The sequence below is a fragment of the Hevea brasiliensis genome, chromosome 1 (genome assembly GCF_030052815.1).
Source record: "Hevea brasiliensis isolate MT/VB/25A 57/8 chromosome 1, ASM3005281v1, whole genome shotgun sequence".
Classification (NCBI taxonomy): Eukaryota; Viridiplantae; Streptophyta; class Magnoliopsida; order Malpighiales; family Euphorbiaceae; genus Hevea; species Hevea brasiliensis.
Window position 1 is genome coordinate 118,195,794 of NC_079493.1, and position 22,679 is coordinate 118,218,472.

General features: G+C 38.8%; 1 pseudogene; it reads right to left on the bottom strand.

Moving 5' to 3' along the window:
• Positions 1–1,907: 1,907 nt before the first annotated feature.
• On the bottom strand, positions 1,908–22,561 carry LOC110634835 (protein TOO MANY MOUTHS-like; annotated as a pseudogene).
• Between the last annotated feature and the right edge of the window lie 118 nt (positions 22,562–22,679).

The window sequence follows — 22,679 nt, forward strand, 5'->3', positions numbered from 1 at the left end:
AACTAAATATATGTAGTTTTATAATTTAATTTCTCTATTTCTGTTGAATATTGTCAATATTAATCTTGTTAATTTAATTTGAGAAAATTCAATGAATACATCCAAACTGACCCATATATAATAATTCTCTGATGAATTGCCTCTACCCTACTCTACTCTATTTTCAATTTTTCTTTTTAATTATTAAATAAATAGTTACATGTATACTTTTATTTACAATGATATAAATTTTATTTTCAATAATTTAAAAGAGATATTATTATTTTGTAAATGAAGATCCACATTTACATTTTATAATTTCTCCTATTTTTTTTTCTTTGATCTTAAACACTTTTCCTAATATCATAGGAGAGTAGATGGCAATAATAAAACTAAATCTTTAATTTAATCACACAATTAGAGGCATCATATGAATTTTTTTCTATCATATCTCAAAAATTCATAAAATTCTTAGTGGAAATTGGCAAAAAATAAATAACTTTTATCTGATAAAGTTATAATCAAATGATATTATAAGATAACAAAAAAAGATTTTAATAATTAATTAAATAAATTGATATAAAAAAGATTTTAATAATTAATTAAATAATTGATATATCTTCTATAATGCAATTGATGACCTTCATAAAATATGTTCCAGAATAGCTAATAATAATAATCATGACACTAATAGCCATTCAATGTATAAATAATTTTTATATATATATATTTTTAATTTTAACTTATAAAAATTAAATAATGTCTTAAAATTTTTATTAATTATTTCATATTTTATTTTTTATATATTTTATTTTTATTAACTAAATATTATTCCATAATTTTCATTAATTTTTTTCTTTCAAAATTTTTTATTGAGGATTTCATAATAAAAATATAATAATATAATAGAAATATTACTTAAAGATATAGAATCATTTCATGTCATTATTTTTATTATTTTAAATATCAAAATTTTATTATATATTTAATAGAAGAGCATAAGAAAATCAAATGAAAAACAACATATGATAATATTATAAATAATATCATTTGGCAATTTCATGAAAAATAATATCATGTGTCAATTCCTTAAAAATACTTTTCGACTTTATATATATATATATATCACTAACCTTATCCTTAATTTGTGTTGTGGAAGTGAAAATATAATGAAGAAAACAACATAAAACAAATTTTAATAATTAACTGATCTAATTAGCATTTGAATTTACAATATTGTTAATAATTTATTAAAAATTGAAGAAAATTAATAAGTTTTAATTTATTGATATTTCAAAATTATAAAATTTTAAATTTAAATCTCATTGGACAATTAATGAATTAAAAACTAAAAAAAAGTATATAGCAAAGGAATTTTTATTAAAGTAAAAATTTTAAAAAGAGGGTGATGTGGTAAAAAATGTTTAGGTATTTCCCAAGTTGAAGAAAACATAACACAAAAAAAGAAGATAATTGCTTAAAATGTAATTAAATATCTTAAGATAAGTGAGCTAATTAATTAGGGTTTTTGGTGGTGGCTTTTTCTTTGCACCTGACTGCTACCCATGAGTGAGGATCAAATTTTGAACCAACTTGTACAAAAATACAATTCTAATCATGCAATGTTGATGGAGACTAGGAAATATAATTACCAATTAATTATATATTAATCATCATGTTTAGATATAATTTTCTCTGTTTTGTTCTGATCCCAATCTTCTTAATTAGTTGGTAGGCCAACCCAATGATTGGTGTCACTGGAGGACATAAGCCACTTGGTCTATTGGCCTCATCTTACAATATGGCTGTGTTGGTCTTAGATCCATGGTTAAGCTATTTTAAGAAAGCTGCAAAATATATATAACCAAACCTGCTTTTGACTTAACTTATTTATGAACACTTGAAAACAATTCTACGGACTCTCTGCTTTACAATAAGAACAAGCCAACAACCATTGTTTGTTGAAGCAACCTGATAAAAATTGAAACTTTCTGAACCACACCAAAGGAGGATTTATTAGCTCTACTTCCCAATGGCACTTCACCCCCTATCACTGTCCTCCCTGAATCGGGTCTACCCATATCACACTTACTGATACCCGAATCAAATGATGAATCCAACCCATCTTCAAATCCACCATTAGCATCATAACATAGTCTTGTGTTATTCTGGAGCCTCAGCTTTCTTCTCATCCTCCACACCCTTTCTCTCCCCGAGGGAACTGGTCCAGATAATTGATTTTCGTTTGGTTTTAGTTCGCTTAGATTTTTCAAGTTCTTGAAGTTTACAGGAATTAAACCGTTGAAGTGATTCCGATCCAGATGAATGACCCTTAAGTTTGTTAACCTGCCTAATGAATCAGGGATTGGACCATGCAAATTTTGTATTTGTGAGGATTAAAATCATTAAATCATTCATACCATCAAATTCTTCACTAAAAAGTGTAGTAGATATTGGATTTCCTTCCATAATCAAAGCTTGGAGAGAAGTTAAGCTTCTGATTGCAACTGGAAGTGGCTTTGATAACCAATTTTGGCTCAAGTCCATAAGGATTGGCTCTTTCAAGCCGCTAAAAGAATCAGGAATCGAACCACTAAGACGGTTATGGCTGAAATCCATTTTGATTAGAGAATGATAAGAGCCCAAGCTAGATGGGATTGAACCTGTCAACAGATTTCGGTTCAAGTCTAAAACATCCAAAATCGAAAAACTTAAGCTTGGGATTGCACTGGTCAATCTATTTCCGCTCAAATCTAACGACCTTAAACCGGTTAATCGACCATAGAAATTGGCATTGAACCATTGAGGCTATTTTTGTGAAGATCAAGAACCCTTAAATGAGCAAGATTGCCCGATTCATTAGGTATAGTACCCACATGCCCCTTTTCTCTAAGCACTAATGTTTGCAAAGTTGGGCCCAATTGCCCTAAATATGAAGGGATGGGTTGTGACACCCCTTACTCGTCTACAGTGTAGTCGAGTAAGATATGCCACACAATTTACCGGAACACCATATTTTATTTCAATCGTTTTTATTCTTCCTTAATTTATTTCTTCATGGATATGAAGTGCAATTTGTGAAATTTAACTCATTTAATTCATTTATTGAAATTATAAATTCATTTGGATTCTGAAAACTTTATAGAAAATTCCGCGGAGTACCAGTACCAGCTAAAAATAGATAAAACAGTTCTTTGGAACCTATAGAAAACACTTCTAATCATTTTCAATCATTCTCAAACTCTATTTGTATTACATCAATTTACAACAATTTCTTAACAATTCCTCCATTTGTCATTCATTCATTTCATATCATCATCATGCTCAAATCATAAATAAATTCTCACATGATATTTATAATCACAAAGTTATAAATACTTACATTAATACAAAATTATATTACATAGGTTTCAAATATACATGATAAAATAAGAGTTTAATTACAAAACTTACAAAAATCACAAAATACAAAATGGAACCTAGTGTCCTATCAATGCATTGTAGCCTATGAGGTGAAACGGACATTATGCAGAACTGTGAATAGCCTTACCCAGTCTGTGGTCTACTGGGCTCTCTGTCTAAATCTTCAGTACCTATGCGTTGCAAAAGCAACGCGCTAAGCATAAAACTTAGTGGTGCCAATAATTCAAGAAAATATAATATGCAAATAAACATAATAATTTCCTAGTTATTGTGTTCATAAGAAATGAATAATTACTAACTTATTGTTTAGTCGAAGGCTAACTGCATTTTATGATGTTAACTTCTTCATGCATTTTGTTAATTGTTTTCTTGATGATTTTGAGCTTCTTTATTTTATTGTAATCATTTTTGATATTTCATTTTCTTATTTTTAATAATAATAAATTCAATTACAGTTATACTTTTCCATGCCCAAGTAACCTATACAAATTGACTGGACTGGATAAACGAGTAAACTAGCACTAGGTACCAGGTACCTCTAGTCGTCACTGTAACACCCCAAAAATTTTAAATTTATGAGCATTTTTGGTATTTTAATTTTATTTAAAATAGGAATTTTTTTTTTAGATTTTTCGGATTTTAAAAATCGGGTTCGATTTTCCGAAAATATAAACTTTGATGATTTTTAAAAATTAATTTAAAAATCACGTGGCAAAACTAAAAATATATTTGGAGTCTACGTATTTTTCTGAGTTTTCTGAAAATTTTTCGGAATTTTTGGACCTCGTTTTCGATCCCGAGGCAGAGTAAAAATTTAAAATTTTGTATCTTGAATCGGACCGGCCGAATCGAACCGGACTGGATCGGACCGGTCGAATCGGACCGGCCTTTTCCTTCTTCTTCTTTCCTTCCCCGTGCGCGTCGACCTCCTCCCCTTCTCTCTCTCTTTTCTCTCTCCGCCCGCCGGCCACCATCTCCCCGCCACCCACGGCGCGCCACCCTCCCACCACGCCGCCCCAAACGGCCGGAAACCGCGCGCGAATTCTCTCCCTTGCGCGCGTGGCGTTTCGGCTTCCCGGGCCAAAATCCGACCGATCCGGCCACCAATTGGACCGGGTCTTGTGTCTAAAATCATCTACTCGGCGAGAGCTTTCCATAGACACCAAAAACGCCGAAATCGATCGAGCGGTTTGTCCAATTTTTTCTCGGGAAGTTTTTAGCCCATTTTAATTTTTAGGCTAGATTTCTCGAAAATCGTGAATCCCACGAGAAAACCGAGGGTACCAGCACGCTCCACTCGTCAAGAGCTTCGCGGCGACATAAATTTCAAATTTTTCCGACACCGTTTTTCCTTGGGTCCCACGGAACTTCGCAGTGTTTTTTCGAGCATTTAATGAGCTTAGAAAATTCTGAAAAATTTATGTACTAACCCCCGTGTTATGGGCTTCATGTAGGTATCCTCGATTCGCGGAAATTCGACAGTTGACCGGGTCTGCGAAATTCCGGCCAGACAGACCCGTTACCGGAAAAGTCTCCGAATTGCACTGAGGTTTTAGCTAGCCCCACATTGTCAGACATCCCGAGCGCGTTCCCGAAGTCGGAATCGGCAAAGGTAAACCCGAACCTTGCTTTTTCGTAATTTTCTAGTGCTTAAATAGGATTAAAAATCCATAAAATATTCGTGGTAGCTCAGAAAATTATGATTCTTTTTGCAATAGCCTAGTAATATTGCTAAGGACCGCGGGGCAAAGTTTTAGAATTTTCAGAGCTTGTTTGGATAGTTTTTTGCAAAAAATGATCAATTATAAGGACTAAATTGAAATTTTACATATTGTGATGGATGACTGATTTGATGGGCCCAGGAGGGGCTGTGTGATGTGATTGAGTTGTGGATATATGGATTGTGAATATAGAAGTGTGTTTTGAGCCATTTTGCAGGTTGGGTAGGTCCTAGGTATAGGGGAGACTCTGCCGGATTTTCGGCACGACTTAGGACGTATTTGGTCTTTTCTTGATTGTATTGAGTCATTTGTATTAAATAACTGTAATATAATTGTCAGGTGAGCCGGGACAGCCTTCTTCCTCCGCCCAGCCGCCATAGTGACCGTTGTTAAGTCTGTGAGTAAAATATTAATTTTAATTGTAATTTCGATATTATTATATGTTCAAGCATGCCCATGCATCACTTATATGCATATATTTATGTAGTTAAACTCTAGGCACGATTTATGTTGCATTCATAACTGTTAGCGTGCCATGGATGTTGTTGTGGTAATTTGGAGCAGTGTGCGTGCGTTGGCGTGCGTGTGATGTGGTGTGGACTATGGATAGGACGGGTAGACACGGCTTAAGATCTTCGCTGGGACCCGGTCCTTCGGGGTAGACACGGCTTGAGTTCTTCGCTGGGACCCCGATTTGGTTATTAAGTGGAAGTCCGAGCTGAGTTCTTCATTGGCACCAGGTTGGATTTAAGAGAGCTGTATAGGGGATCAGCTCCCATATATTATGATTGATGTTACAGGGTGCGTGAGTGCTCCAAATTTACCTTTTTGATGTTATGATGTGAAAATGTTGTTGATGTTGCATTTCACTCTACAGGGTGCATTAGTTTTAGATAGTTATAGAGATTATGGTTAAAATTGATATTTTACTCTCTGAGTCAAACGCTCACTCCTGTTCAATATTTTTCCAGGCCACAGGAGGATATTTTTGAGGTTAACCTGCTTCCTTTCCTCGCAGGTTGTTTATCAATATTTGTGTAATTTTATTTACTCCTAGAATTTTCGCATGTGTTAGAAATGTTTATTTGATTTGGGTCTGTAAACTAAATTATTATTGTGGACCTGTAAAATTATTATATGCATGTTTGATGGATTGGATGAGGGAGCTGAGCTCCCATTTATTTTTATGCTGATGAGTATGTGGAGGGTGAGCTGAGCTCCCCAATTGAGTATTTATTGTGTTTACAGGTCGGGTGAGTCGAAAACTCCCCGTTGGAAAGTCCATTTTATGGCTGGACTCTGTCCGGTTGGTTTCTTGAAATTGGGCCCAAATGGGCCTTAGAGTTGGGTAAATGAATAGTTAAGGCTTACTACGGGCCTCGGGGGCTTTAGGCTGGCCCAGGTCCTAGTGCCGGTCCGGCCCATAGGTTGGGTCATGACAAATGTGGTATCAGAGCTAAGGCTCCAGATTCTTAGGGAATGTTTGTCTAAAGTATTGGGAAGAGTCTACTAGGAGTCACATGCGGAAAAATAGGGTTCACATTCATCTTACATTGTCGCCTTTGCTTCTAGTTTCTGCTTCATATATTGTGTGTAAATATGAGTCTATAGAACTATGTAATGTACAGTTTTGAATTTTGTGGGCTAATGCTGCTGAATTTCAGGAAAATGCGTAGAAGGTGAGAGCCGCCATCGCACTGTAACAGATGTGCCTGACGAGGTGTCAGCACAGGATGAGGCGCCTGCCCCGAGGAGGCGGGGTAGGAGGCCTAGAGCTGCTCAAGTAGAAGAGTAGCTGCCACCAGTTCAGGATCGGTCTTTTGTGGCACAGGGTCCCATGGACCCCATGGCAGCTACTCTAGCTGGGTTGCAGAGGACCATCGATATGATGGCGCAGTATATGGTCCACCCTCCACAGCAGCAGCAGTCCACCGCACCAAGAGGAGAACCTTACAAACAGATAATCAATTTCAAGAAGTTGGTGCCTGGTACTTATGATGTGTCAAACGATGCATATCGGTTTTGGATTCTCGCATGTGCAGAAATGTAATTCTGATTGACTGATAGAAGACTGATAGAGTGTATGCAGCATGTCATGGGGCCTATGCCTAGACAATGGATGAATGACTACGTGTTACCTCGGATGGAGGGTTTGTCATGGGCTCAGTTTGTGGAACTTTTCATCAATCGGTTTGTGCCAGAAAGCTTCAGAGATCAGAAACAGTGGGCCTTTGAGGCCTTAAGACAGAATGGCAGGTCTGTAGATGAGTATGCTCTAATTTCTAGAATCGGCGGTATGCCCCTACAGCAGTATCTACAGAGACTATGAAGGTGAAAAGATTCCTAAAGGGGCTTGACAGGAGGTATGCGAACCTGGCCATGATGTCTGATCAGACTTTTGATGTGGTGGTTGATCGAGCCAAATAGATTGAGATTAGCTATGCTGTGGATGACAGCGGAAGAGCAAAGAAAAACAGAGCAGAGGGTTCTACCGGTGTTCCCCAAATGGGTACTCCGGATAGTGGTGGCCAAACTAATTACAGAGGAAGAAGCAGGAATAAGAGAAGTGGTTTCAGACACAAATCCCGAGGATCTGCACTGTGGTACGGATCCAAAGAAGGGTAACAGCTCAGGTAAGCAGCCTGGTCTGGTTCAGATCCTCCTTGGCACCTTGTGCACAGTGTGGAAGAGGACATTCAGGACCTTGTATGATGGGTTCAGGAGTATTCTTCAGGTGTGGCCAACCAGGTCACTTTGCTAGGGAATGCCCCGTGTTCAGCGAGCCACAGATGGGGTCACAGGGTTCTGTTGCAAATGTTTCTCGCTAGTTGTATCCGGGTACTTCCAACATGGCAGGCAGTCAGTTCAGTGGCCAACAGGGCCGAGGACAAGGGGGACGTGGATTTGGAGGCAGATCAGGAGGTAGAAGTCGATCGTGGTTACGCCACTCGGGTAGGGGTTAAGCTCGGTTTTTACCCGACCCACCAGATGCTCGGGCTTCAAATGCGGTTGTAAGGTGTATTCTTCTGGTCTGTTCCTATGAGGCTCGTGTTTTGATAGATCCGAGTGCTACGCACTCATTTGTCTCCCCTGTGTTTGCCATGAGGTTGGGTAGAAACCCTACAACTTTAGAATGCCCTTTGTCAGTAGCTACCCCACTTAGTGACAACATAGATGTAGATATGGTTTTTCCGGGTAGCCCAGTGGTAGTGGATGGAAAGATCCTCCCAGCAGACTTGGTTCCTCTACCAGTAATGGATTTTGATGTTGTCACACCTTACCCCTCCGTAAGGCATAACATGATCCCGTAGAATACTTAATGAACTACCGAACTTCACCTACCGATAACTCATTAAGTACCCTACAAGGGATTTTAAAACAATTTTCTTACATTTTGGAAGTGGTGAGCATTTTGGTAGGAATTAAAAACCATTTATTCAAAGCTTAAGGACTAGTAAAAATTTTTGTGCATTTAAATTTTGCCGCAAATTTTATAAAAATTTTGACAGAGTTCCCTCAGTATTTTGAGAAACCAGTTCTTCAAATACCTGTAAAAAGCACTTCCAAACATATTTCACAACTCCCAACCACCAATAATTCTCAAATCAACTCAATCAAGGCACTTCAAATAATTTCACAATACAAATCAAGATTTCTCATCTCAAAGTATTTAATATCTTCATTTACAAAACATAAAGTAGAAAATTCATGTTTACAAATATTAAATTTACAGAAACAAACCCAAAATAATATTATTACAATTTATTTACAACTGCTCAATTTACATTGATACTTATGACATTACAGTATTTACATTAAAATAACCATAAGGGTATAAAACAATACCTGTACAAAAGCTTGATGTGATCTTCAACTCAAGAGTGACTCACTGCTGCTTTTTCCTTGCTCTTATCTGCATGATAAGAAATTAAACTATCATTGAGTATAAACATACCGATGGTGCACAATAAAACTTTAAAATGCGATACATAAATCATTTATTGATGAAACATAATTTGAATACTTCACAATCACATTTCACAAATATCAAAGCTCATAACAACTCATTTTGTCAAATAATATATTAAACAACAGTTTAGTCAAACAATTGCGTAAACACAATGTTGCCAAAGTCGTACACAACTTAAGCCATGACACAAAATTTCTGATCAATGCCGTGTTGTACACCACGACAAAGCAATCTCAACCCCATTAATCGAAACCAATGAGGGAGGTGGCTCGCTAGCTAATGAGTACTCATCCGATCTACAACCTCAATCGCAAGCCAGAGAGGGAGGAAAATAAACGATCTCAACCCCATAAATGGAGGAGGAAATGTGATACTGTCATGCTAAGTTGAACATAAAATCCATTTCAAACATTTCATTCAAATATTGCATACAAAAATCAAATCAATTTCCAAAGTTATAATTTGATCACAAGGTGGCAACACAAAAGTTCATATGTTCATAATGCATGCTAAATCAATTTTTCAAGAGTAAAATGCTTAAATAGGGTTTATTGTGCACAAACCTCAAGCGAGTCGTCCCTTAGCCTCGACTGCTTTCCTCGGTTCCTTCCGATATTCTTTTCAACTGAAACACAAAATTTTACAATGTTTCAGTACTAGAACTTAACATAAATCCCAAAATAAATTTTAACTTCGCATTTACTTAGCTCTAACGTGTTAAATTCGACGCTCAAATTTTGTGTTTAGGTTACTATTTACTGCACTATTCAAGTCAAATAGTTGACTTTCTAAGGATTAATAGGTATGGGAACTTCAACTTCACCCACATACCACATTTTGTTCATTAAACTTGTTGGTTTTGGTCACTTTTTCAAAGCATAGGTCATTTTGGCAAAATTGCCAATTTTCGGTTTTGTGCTCCGAAGTTGCACTATTCCATTGGTCGATCTACTATTGGAATTTGACAAAACTTCCTTCATAGAAAATGTTCCTTATTGTCTAAAGTGTATTCTCATTTTTGGATCACCTCAATCGGAGTTTTGTAGCTCAAGTTACGGCCAAAATAAGTTTATCGTTCACGTGCAATCGCTTATACTGCAATTTAGGTGCTGGCAGATTTTTGGTCCAACTTTGGTCAGTAATTTGATCAAGTTAAGTTCATAATTTGGTCTAACTTTCTTCAGATGAAATGTTCTACTATGTCTTAGGTTTCCATCGATTCAAGAATCGCCTAAATCCGAGTTTTCTAGAGAGAGTTATAGCCATCCAAACATTGCTGCTCCACTGAAAATTCTGCAGAGTTTCAGTACAGTAATTTTAACTTTGCTCAATGATTTGAATGAGTTAATGGCCTAATTTGGGTTGGTGTTCTTCATGAAAGTTTTAGGTCTATATCATATCTAATTGCTGGTAAAATTTCAGGTCAATTTGACCTACCTAGCTCGAGTTATGACCAAATGAACAGTTACTGTTCATTTGGTCAGTTTGGTGCAGGGCAGCCTGCTATCAACTCACTTTGGTCAATTGTTTCACCAAGTTTTAGTCAGTTTTTGGTCATGGTTCCTTAATGAAAGTTGTGCTCTTTTATGTCTATTTTAATCTCCAAATGGTGGCATATCCATTAGGCTTGTAAAATTTGAGTTTTGGTCCTTCAGTGGGTTTGGTCATGCTGCCAGCAAAGATGACCATTGACCTATGAATTTAACTAAATTTTCCACCATTCCCATACAATTTATTTGGTCCTAATTGATCATTATTTCATTTCACAATAGGTCAAATATGCCATTTATGCATTTCTCCAATTTTTGATTCATAAACCCTTGCATTGAAACCCTAAACTCACTAACTCTTGCATTTAACCATAACTAATGCACTTAACCTTAACCATTCAACTAATCAAAGCTTTTAAACTCATTCTAATGCATCAATTTCATGTAAATCATACTCCTATCAAGTTGCCCAAATTTCAGTTTGGTCCCTCTCCCATATTTGTTTCATTTAAATCAAGTTCTAAGCTCACTTAATTACCTAAACATGCATTTAAATGGAAAAATAAAGGGTTTGATATGCTAACCTCACTTAAAGCTTCAAAACCCTAACCTTTGCTCTTCTTTCTTCTTGAAATCTCCTTCTTAAGTAGTAATAACAAGCTTTAAAGAAGTCCTTATGAGAGTTATTATGGTTGGTAAATAAAATTTCTAGGTTGGGATTTAGAGGATTTATGGAAAGGAACCAAGAATTCCAAGCTTTTCTTGCTTAAAAATGGTGGAACAACATAAGAAGAGAGGGAGAGGAGAGAGCTACGGAAAAGAAAAAGAAGAAGCAAAAAAATGTTTTTGAATTTTTATTTTTATCCATTTTTGAAGACCAAAATTCCCAAATTAATAAAATAACTTAATTAATCTTTTATGACATCATCTTTGACTTTTCTAACTTCTTTCTTTTCTTTTTCTTTTTTTTTTCTATTTATTTTTTTCTATTAGTTCTTTAATTTAATTCTCGATTCCGAAATTTTCTTTTCTCCGATTTTATTTGTGATTAGGTCGAGAGTCACTCGGGGTCAATTGACCAAATCGCCTTCCTGTTCATCCTACTTGCAAATAATTCCATATTTCTTGAGTGCTCTCGACCTAATTATTTGACTGGCTTAACAATTTCTTTTCATTGATTTTCTCTTTTCCACTATGTTCATAAGGGTCCTAAGACCCGCAGCGTCACTTTTTACGGTTCGAAATTTGAGTTTAAAACGACTTGCGATGTTCAGGAGGTCACTCATCGCTGTGACTCTCGGCACGTTTAACCTCTTATGTTCTGTTTTTCTTATTTATAGTTAACTAATTAAACATTACTAATTATTTGTGTTTATGGCTTCTCAAATTGTCTTAAGTGTGGCCCTAATCCCATTAATTGTCCGGACCAACACCGGTCACCGGAACAGTGAAATCTACCAGGCTATGCAACGAGGGTGTTACAGATGTAATCCTGGGGATGGATTGGTTGTTAACTCACTATGCCACTTTAGACTGCAGGAACAAAAATGTGTATTTCCACATACCTGGTGTGGAAGAGTTTAGCTTTGATGGTGACAGGAGCGTGGCTCCATATAATTTGGTGTCAGCAATTAGTGCTAGAAAAATGTTGAGGCGTGGATGCCAAGGGTATTTGGCATTGGTGAGAGATACACCTGTAGAAGGTGTCAGCATGGAAAATGTTCCTGTTGTCAGAGAATTTATGGATGTCTTCCCAGAGGAGCTTCCAGGGTTGCCACCAGGAAGGGAAATAGAGTTTTGTATTGATATTGTGTCGGGTACGAACCCCATATCCATGCCACCTTACAGGATGGCACCAGCAGAATTGAAAGAGCTGAAGGAGCAACTACAGGAGCTTTTGGACAAGGGTTTCATACGTCCGAGCACATCACCCTGGGGTGCTCCTGTTCTATTTGTTAGAAAGAAGGATGGGTCATTGAGGTTGTACATTGACTATAGACAGCTGAACAAGGTGACTGTGAAGAATAAGTATCCACTCTCTCGGATCGATGATCTGTTTGATCAGCTCCAAGGGGCTAGATTCTTTTCCAAAATAGACCTGCGATCAGGCTACCATCAATTGAGAATCAGGAATGAGGACGTGTCCAAAACGGCTTTCAGGACAAGATATGGTCATTATGAGTTCTTGGTGATGTCTTTTGGACTCACTAATACACCAAAGAAATTTCATGGACTTGATGAACAGGGTGTTCAAGCCATTTTTGGACCGTTTTGTCATCGTATTCATAGATGACATTCTGGTATACTCTCGGACCGAGGAAGAATACGTGTGGCACTTGAGGATGGTGTTGCAGACGTTGAGGGAGCACCAGCTATATGCCAAATTTTCAAAATGTGAATTTTGGCTAGAAAGCATCTCATTCTTGGGACATGTGGTTTCTAGTGACGGTATTCAAGTGGATCCCAAGAAAATTGAAGCTGTAACTGATTGGCTTAGGCCTACAACAGTCACTGAGGTGCGAAGTTTTCTGGGTTTAGCTGGCTACTATAGGCGTTTTGTACAAGATTTCTCCAGGATAGCGGCTCCCCTAACTAAGTTGACCAGGAAGAATGTTCCATTCATTTGGACAGATGACTGTGAGGTGAGTTTCCAGAAGCTTAAGGAGTGTCTAACCACCGCTCGTGTTGACACTACCGTGAGTGGTGAAGGATACACTGGGTAATCGTGACGCCTCCAGAGTTGGCTTAGGGTGTGTTTTGATGCAGAGTGGAAAAGTAGTGGCTTATGCTTCAAGACAGCTGAAGAGGCATGAGCAGAACTACCCCACCCATGATTTGGAAATGGCGGCTGTAATCTTTGCACTAAAAATCTGGAGACACTACCTGTATGGTGAAGTGTGCGAGATATACACCGACCACAAGAGTTTGAAGTACATCTTCCAACAGAGGGATTTAAACTTGAGACAGAGGAGATGGATGGAGCTTCTGAAAGACTACGATTGCACTTTCCAGTACCACCCTGGGAAGGCCAATGTTGTGGCAGATGCCTTGAGCAGAAAATCTTCTGGCAGTTTGGCGCACATTTCAGTAGAGAAGAGACCATTGATTCAGGAGGTACATGAGTTGATGGATCAAGGTTTAATCCTAGATCTTTCAGATGAGGGGGTATTGTTGGCTCACTTTTCAGTGAGGCCAGACTTGAGGGACAGAGTTAGAGTTTCCTTGCACAGAGACCAACAATTGATGAAGATTATAGAAAGAGTACAGCAAGGTGAAGGTGGTGAGTTTGGATTTGCCAATGATGGCGCCCTAGTGCAAGGTTCTAGGATATGTGTGCCCGATGTGGACAACCTCAGGAATGAAATCATGCGAGAGGCACACTACACATCAGACAGTGTCCACCTGTGTTCCACCAAGATGTACCATGATGTGAAAGATAGCTATTGGTGGAATGGCATGAAGAGAGACATACTGACTTTGTGTCCAAGTGCTTGACTTGTCGGAAGGTGAAGTTTGAACACAGAGACCGTCAGTGAAGCTGCAAGAGCTCCCTATCCCGTAATGGAAGTGGGAAATGATCACTATGGATTTTGTGGATCAAGGTTGCCTCGTACCACGCGAGGATATGATTCGATATGGGTAATTGTAGACCGCTTGACCAAATCAGCTCACTTCTTACCAGAAGACTATATACTGTGGCACAAGATGCCCGGCTCTACATTCGAGAAATAGTCAGATTGCATAGAGTTCCGGTTTCCATAATATCTGACAGAGGGCCCCAGTTCACTTCTCGGTTTTGGAGAAAGTTGCAGGAGGCACTTGGCACACAGTTGAACTTCAGTACGGCCTTCCACTCTCATGCACAGACGGTCTGAAGGACAATCCAAACACTGGAAGACATGCTTCACATGAGTGTTTTGGATTTTGGAGGTCAATGGGATGATCACTAGCTTTAGTGGAGTTTGCCTACAACAACGATTATTCCAAAGATAGGGATGGCACCCTATGAGGCACTATATGGAAGAAAGTGTAGGTCTCCTCTGTGTTGGACAGAAATGGGAGAAGCGAAGGTGCATGATGTAGACCTAGTGCAGTACACTTCAGAGGTAGTTCCTTTAATCGTGGAACGATCAAGACAATTTTTCAGCAGGCAGAAGAGTTATGCAGACCCCAGACGGAGGGATGTGGAGTTTGCAGTAGGCGACTATGTATTCCTGAAGGTTTCTCCGATGAAGGGAGTCATGAGATTTGGAAAGAAGGGCAAGTTGGCACCTCGGTATATCGGACCTTTTGAGGTTACGGATAGAGTTGGAGTAGTTGCCTACCGGTTGGAGCTACCACCCAACCTTTCTCACGTTCATCCCGTGTTTCACATCTCCATGCTCAGGAAATACATTCCAGATCCTTCTCATGTACTACAGCCGGATGTGATAGAGCTAAAAGAGAATTTGACATTTGAGGAGCAGCCTGTAGCCATAGTGGACTACCAAGTGAGACAGCTGAGATCAAAACAGATCCCTATGGTTAAGGTTTTGTGGAGGAGCCAGTCAGTGGAAGAGTGCACCTGGGAGTCAGAACGGGACATGCGTAGCAAGTACCCTTATCTGTTCAATGTATAATCATGTGCTTTATTCTGCCTTGTGTAAAATTCGAGGACGAATTTTCTGTAAGGGGGGAAGAATGTAACACCCCAAAAATTTTAAATTTATGAGCATTTTTGGTATTTTAATTTTATTTAAAATAGGAATTTTTTTTTGAGATTTTTCGGATTTTAAAAATCGGGTTCGATTTTTCGAAAATATAGACTTTGATGATTTTTAAAAATTAATTTAAAGACCACGTGGCAAAACTAAAAATATATTTGGAGTCTACGTATTTTTCTGAGTTTTCTGGAATTTTTTCGGAATTTTTGGACCTCGTTTTCGGTCCCGAGGCAGAGTAAAAATTCAAAATTTTGTATCTTGAATCGGACCGGCCGAATCGAAACGGACCGGATCGGACCGGTCGAATCGGACCGGCCTTTTCCTTCTTCTTCTTTCCTTCCTCACGCGCGTCGACCTCCTCCCCTTCTCTCTCTCTCTTTTCTCTCTCCCGCTCGCCACCACCGACCACCTCCCCGCCACTCCACCGACGGCCGCCACCCAGCCTCCCTAGCCAGCCGGCCGCCGCCCCAAACGGCTGGAAACCGCACGCGAATTCCCTCCCTTGCCCGCGCGGCGTTTCGGCTTCCCCGGCCAAAATCCGGCCGATCCGGCCCCCAATTGGACCAGGTCTTGTGTCTAAAATCATCTACTCGGCGAGAACTTTCCATAGACACCAAGAACGCCGAAATCCATAGAGCGGTTTATCTAATTTTTGCTCGGGAAGTTTTTAGCCCATTTCGATTTTTGGGCTAGATTTCTCGAAAACCGTGAATCCCACGAGAAAACCGAGGGTACCAGCACGCTCCACTCGTCGAGAGCTTCGCGGCGACATAAATTTCAAATTTTTCTGATACCGTTTTTCGGTTGGTCCCACGGAACTTCGCAGTATTTTTCCGAGCATTTTATGAGCTTAGAAAATTCTGAAAAATTTATGTACTAACCCCCGTGCTATGGGCTTCGTGTAGGTATCCTCGATTCGCGGAAATTCGGCGATTGACCGGTGCGTGAAATTCGCCGATAGACCTGCATCTGGAAAAGTCTCCGAATTGCACCGAGGTTTTGGCTAGCCCCCCATTGTCAGACATTCCGAGCTCGTTCCCGAAGTCGGAATCGGCAAAGGTAAACTCGAACCTTGCTTTTTCGTAATTTTCTAGTGCTTAAATAGGATTAAAAATCCATAAAATATTCGTGGTAGCTCAGAAAATTATGATTCTTTTTGCAATAGCCTAGTAATATTGCTAAGGACCGCGGGGCAAAGTTTTAGAATTTTCAGAGCTTGTTTGGGTAGTTTTTTGCAAAAAATGATCAATTATAAGGACTAAATTGAAATTTTACATATTGTGATGGATGACTGATTTTATGGGCCCAGGAGGGGCTGTGTGATGTGATTGAGTTGTGGATATATGGATTGTGAATATAGAAGTGTGTTTTGAGCCATTTTGCAGGTTGGGTAGGTCCTAGGTATAGGGGAGACTCTGCCGGATTTTCGGCATGACTTAGGACGTATTTGGTCTTTTCTTGATTGTATTGAGTCATTTGTATTAAATAACTGTAATATAATTGTCAGGTGAGCCGTGACAGCCTTCTTCCTCCGCCCAGCCGCCACAGTGACCGTTGTCAAGTCTGTGAGTAAAATATTAATTTTAATTGTAATTTCGATATTATTATATGTTCAAGCATGCCCATGCATCACTTATATGCATATATTTATGTAGTTAAACTCTAGGCACGATTTATGTTGCATTCATAACTGTTAGCGTGCCATGGATGTTGTTGTGGTAATTTGGAGCAGTGTGCATGCGTTGGCGTGCGTGTGATGTGGTGTGGACTATTGATAGGACGGGTAGACACGGCTTGAGATCTTCGCTGGGACCCGGTACCTCGAGTCGTCACTGTAACACCCCAAAAATTTTAAATTTATGAGCATTTTTGGTATTTTAATTTTATTTAAAATAGGAATTTTTTTTTTAGATTTTTCGGATTTTAAAAATCGGGTTCGATTTTCCGAAAATATAAACTTTGATGATTTTTAAAAATTAATTTAAAAATCACGTGGCAAAACTAAAAATATATTTGGAGTCTACGTATTTTTCTGAGTTTTCTGAAAATTTTTCGGAATTTTTGGACCTCGTTTTCGATCCCGAGGCAGAGTAAAAATTTAAAATTTTGTATCTTGAATCGGACCGGTCGAATCGAACCGGCCTTTTCCTTCTTCTTCTTTTCTTCCCCGCGCGCGTCGACCTCCTCCCCTTCTCTCTCTCTTTTCTCTCCTCCCGCCTCGCACGGCCACCATCTCCTCGCCACCACCCACCAGGCGCGCCACCCACCTCCCTGACCGGCGCGCTAAACGGCCGGAACCGCGTAATTCTCTCCCTTGCGCGCGTGGCGTTTCGGCTTCCCGGGCCAAAATCCGACCGATCCGGCCACCAATTGGACCGGGTCTTGTGTCTAAAATCATCTACTCGGCGAGAGCTTTCCATAGACACCAAGAACGCCGAAATCGATCGAGCGGTTTGTCCAATTTTTTCTCGGGAAGTTTTTAGCCCATTTTAACTTTTAGGCTAGATTTCTCGAAAACCGTGAATCCCACGAGAAAACCGAGGGTACCAGCACGCTCCACTCGTCAAGAGCTTCGCGGCGACATAAATTTCAAATTTTTCCGACACCGTTTTTCCTTGGGTCCCACGGAACTTCGCAGTGTTTTTTCGAGCATTTAATGAGCTTAGAAAATTCTGAAAAATTTATGTACTAACCCCCGTGTTATGGGCTTCATGTAGGTATCCTCGATTCGCGGAAATTCGCGATTGCTGACCTGCGAAATTCGGCGAATGCACTGCTACGGAAAAGTCTCCGAATTGCACCGAGATTTTGGCTAGCCCCCCATTGTCAGACATCCCGAGCGTTCGAAGTCGAATCGGCAAAGGTAAACCCAACCTTGCTTTTTCGTAATTTTCTAGTGCTTAAATAGGATTAAAAATCCATAAAATATTCGTGGTAGCTCGTAAAATTATGATTCTTTTGCAATAGCCTAGTAATATTGCTAAGGACCATGGGCAAAGTTTTAGAATTTTGAGCTTATTTGGGGAGTTTTTGAAAAAATGGTCAATTATAAGGACTCAATTGAAATTTTACATATAGTGATGGATGACTGATTTGATGGGCCCAGGAGGAGATGTGTGATGTGATTGAGTTGTGGATATATGGATTGTGAATATAGAAGTGTGTTTTGAGCCATTTTGCGAGTTGGGTAGGTCCTAGGTATAGGGAGACTCACGGATTTTCGCACGACTTAGGACGATTTGGTCTTTTCTTGATTGTATTGAGTCATTTGTATTAAATAAGCTGTAATATAATTGTCGTGAGCCGATGACCTTCTTCCTCCGCCCAGCCGCCATAGTGACCGTTGTTAAGTCTGTGAGTAAAATATTAATTTTAATTGTAATTTCGATATTATTATATGTTCAAGCATGCCCATGCATCACTTATATGCATATATTTATGTAGTTAAACTCTAGGCACGATTTATGTTGCATTCATAACTGTTAGCGTGCCATGGATGTTGTTGTGGTAATTTGGAGCAGTGTGCGTGCGTTGGCGTGCGTGTGATGTGGTGTGGACTATGGATAGGACGGGTAGACACGCTTAAGATCTTCATGGGACCGGTCCTTGGGGTAGACACGGCTTGAGTTCTTATTTGGGACCCGATTTGGTTATTAAGTGGAAGTCCGAGTGAGTTCTTCATTGGCACGAGTTGGATTTAAGAGAGTCGTATAGGGATCACCCCATATATTATGATTGATGTTACAGGGTGCGTGAGTGCTCCAAATTTACCTTTTTGATGTTATGATGTGAAAATGTTGTTGATGTTGCATTTCACTCTACAGGGTGCATTAGTTTTAGATAGTTATAGAGATTATGGTTAAAATTGATATTTTACTCTCTGAGTCAAACGCTCACTCCTGTTCAATATTTTTCCAGGCCACAGGAGGATATTTTTGAGGTTAACCTGCTTCCTTTCCTCGCAAGTTGTTTATCAATATTTGTGTAATTTTATTTACTCCTAGAATTTTCGCATGTGTTAGAAATGTTTATTTGATTTGGGTCTGTAAACTAAATTATTATTGTGGACCTGTAAAATTATTATATGCATGTTTGATGGATTGGATGAGGGAGCTGAGCTCCCATTTATTTTTATGCTGATGAGTATGTGGAGGGTGAGCTGAGCTCCCCAATTGAGTATTTATTGTGTTTACAGGTCGGGTGAGTCGAAAACTCCCCGTTGGAAAGTCCATTTTATGGCTGGACTCTGTCCGGTTGGTTTCTTGAAATTGGGCCCAAATGGGCCTTAGAGTTGGGTAAATGAATAGTTAAGGCTTACTACGGGCCTCGGGGGCTTTAGGCTGGCCCAGGTCCTAGTGCCGGTCCGGCCCATAGGTTGGGTCGTGACAAATGTGGTATCAGAGCTAAGGCTCCAGATTCTTAGGGAATGTTTGTCTAAAGTATTGGAAAGTCCATTTTATGGCCGGACTCTGTCCGGTTGGTTTCTTGAAATTGGGCCCAAATGGGCCTTAGAGTTGGGTAAATGAATAGTTAAGGCTTACTACGGGCCTCGGGGGCTTTAGGCTGGGCCAGGTCCTAGTGCCGGTCCGGCCCATAGGTTGGGTCGTGACAGTCACACCATCGGTCACAATGTGTCTCCCGGTGTGCAAACAGAATGGCTAATAAGCCATAAAAGCAATAAGGCATAAAGCCATCATAATCAGTATAGCCATAGGCTATCATCACAGAATGGCAATGAAGCCATACATCATACGCAGTATTGCTATCAGAACCCTATTGGCATGCCAACCTATCCAACCCAATTACATTAGGCCTACTAGGGCATATTACAAAATCATTTCTTGAATATTTGTATTTTATATGTAAGGTTACTATTCATTTCATTAGTCAATTAAAATGTTGACTTTTTCATAGACAATAGGTATATTGGTTTTAATATCCCCAACATACCACATTTTGCATTCTAAAGTTGTTGGTATTGGTTGCCAATACCATTTTAAAGCTCACTGTTGGTTATTCACAATTTTCAGATTTCAAGTATTATGTTTACTGTTCTATTGGTCATTTGTACAGTAGGATTTTGGCAAAGTTGTCTTCATGAAAGTTGTTGCTTATTGTGTCTAGTTACATTTATTTTTTTGAATCACTCCATTTGGAGTTTTTTAGCTTAAGTTGTGGCCTAAACACCATAACTAGCCGGATTGCAATTTTCCAGATTTTTCTGGGCAGAACCAATTCTGTAGGTTTTATGCACTGACTGCAGGTCAGTTTTTGAACATGTTATGATCAAAATTTGGGTTTTATTTCTCCATAAAGGTTGTAGGTCTATGTCTCATCTTTTTGCTGGTAAAATTTTAGGTCAATTGAACCTTTCTACATTGAGTTATGACCAAATGAATAAACACTATTCATTTGGTCATTTTGCCCAGGTAGAATGCAAGTCACCCAGATTAGGGCAATTTTTAGGTCAACTTGATTTGATTTTCTGGGTAGTGTTTCTTCACCAAAGTAGTGCCATTATGTGTCTAGTTTCATGTTCAATTGGCCTTTCACCAATTGAACCTCTACAACTCCATTTATAGCTACCCAAACATGCTGGACTCACATCCAGACCTGCAGGGCACTCAATGCAGCACGCCCAACCTAAATTCCCTTGGCACCATTCACTCAATTCCCTACTCAAACATGACCAAATGATCACTAATTGACCATTACAACTTCTTTTCATTAATACATAAACAAAATCTAATTTTTGGTGCCCAAACCCTAGCCTTAAATTTTTCATTTTCCAATTCTTGCACTAAACTCACAATTTAATGTTTTAAGGGTTAAATTCATGTCAAGGGCAGCTTATACACTTATTTAAATCAAAGAAAATCATCACAACCCTAAGAACACCATGGTTGCTGAAATTAGGGTGAACATACAAGGGGTTTTCCTTCTAAATTTCTTACAATTATCAACTTAACTCAACCCCATAAACATGAATTAAAGGAAAAAGAAAGTGGTTGGACACTAACCTCAATTGATCACTCTTCCAAATTTCCAAATCTTCCTTTTCTTCTCTTCTTTTTGCTGCCTAGAGGTCATTCAAGGTGCAAGGAAGAGTTTTAGTGAAGGGAGTCTAGGGTTTTATAGTGGAAAAATTGAAGTTTGGCAAGAGAGAGGAGAGCTCTATCAATGGTGGATGGAGAAAGTGAGGCTATGGAAATTTGAAGATGAAAGGCTGGTTTCTTTTTAATTTTTATCCCATTTTATTTAGTTTTTATCCTTTTTAAAATATTGTCAAACTCCCATTGGTTGGAATTTATAATTATTGAAAATTTTCTTTTATGCATTATGATGTCATTATTGATGTAATATTTCAATTTTCTTTTCTCATTTCTTTTACTCATTTTTAATTATTTTCTCACCAATATTAATTCATATTTCATGTCATAAATTTCACTTACTCGACTGGACAAGTTGGTCAAAAATCACCTCTGAAGACGAAATGACCAAAATGCCCTCCGTTTAGCTTATTGAGCCAAAATCATCTGTACCGATCGAAAAATTTTTCTAAGCCTTTTTTTGGCATTCTAATGCCATAGAAACCTTAATGATTCTTCTCTAGAGTCTCAAAAATTATTTCATGAATTTTCTCCTGGATTTAGGGCTCTTAGCTGCGAGGACCGCAACTTCACACTGGGTTACTATCGCTAGGGCACTGGCTCATTTAACTTGGTTGTATTTTATTTTTAAAATTTTTTCTTAATTTTTCTTATTAATATTTGAGTTAATTATGGTTCTTCACTTTAATTTAAATATTTTTTCAGAAGTTTTAGCTGTTCAGACCGACACCGGTCACTGGAACAGTAGAATGTACGGAATGAATACTGTGAGGGTGTTACATGGGTTGTGGGTTATGACCAAGACAACTGTTAAAAAACAAGGTCCTGCTATGAGGAAGCTTGGCAATGGAGTGTGAAATATAGGACTTTGTTGGATCACAAGTTAGAAAGGTAGTGTCATCAAATAATACACCAAATGATGATGAAACAACATGATACACATTGTCCTTATCTAGCATGCACTCTATGCCGTGCCAACAGCCCCAGCAAACGTCGGGAATGTTGGTGGCCCAATCATTCCCGATAGTCTCTATATGTCATAGACAACTTCTTGCTCGTGAGCCTCTATTTGGGCTCCGCTCATGTTCATGGAGAACCCATTCTGCAACTCGTCTATTAAGGCGGATTGGTTGCCAAAGTTAGAAACAATGACCGTAAAAGGCATAGAGAAAGAAACATGAGAAGAGGTGGATACTTAAGTGTAGGAAAGAAATTTCCATGGAAGAGTGGGTGAGAATCGTTTGTAGGGGTCCTTTAGGGAAAGGCATTGGGGTAGCAACTAG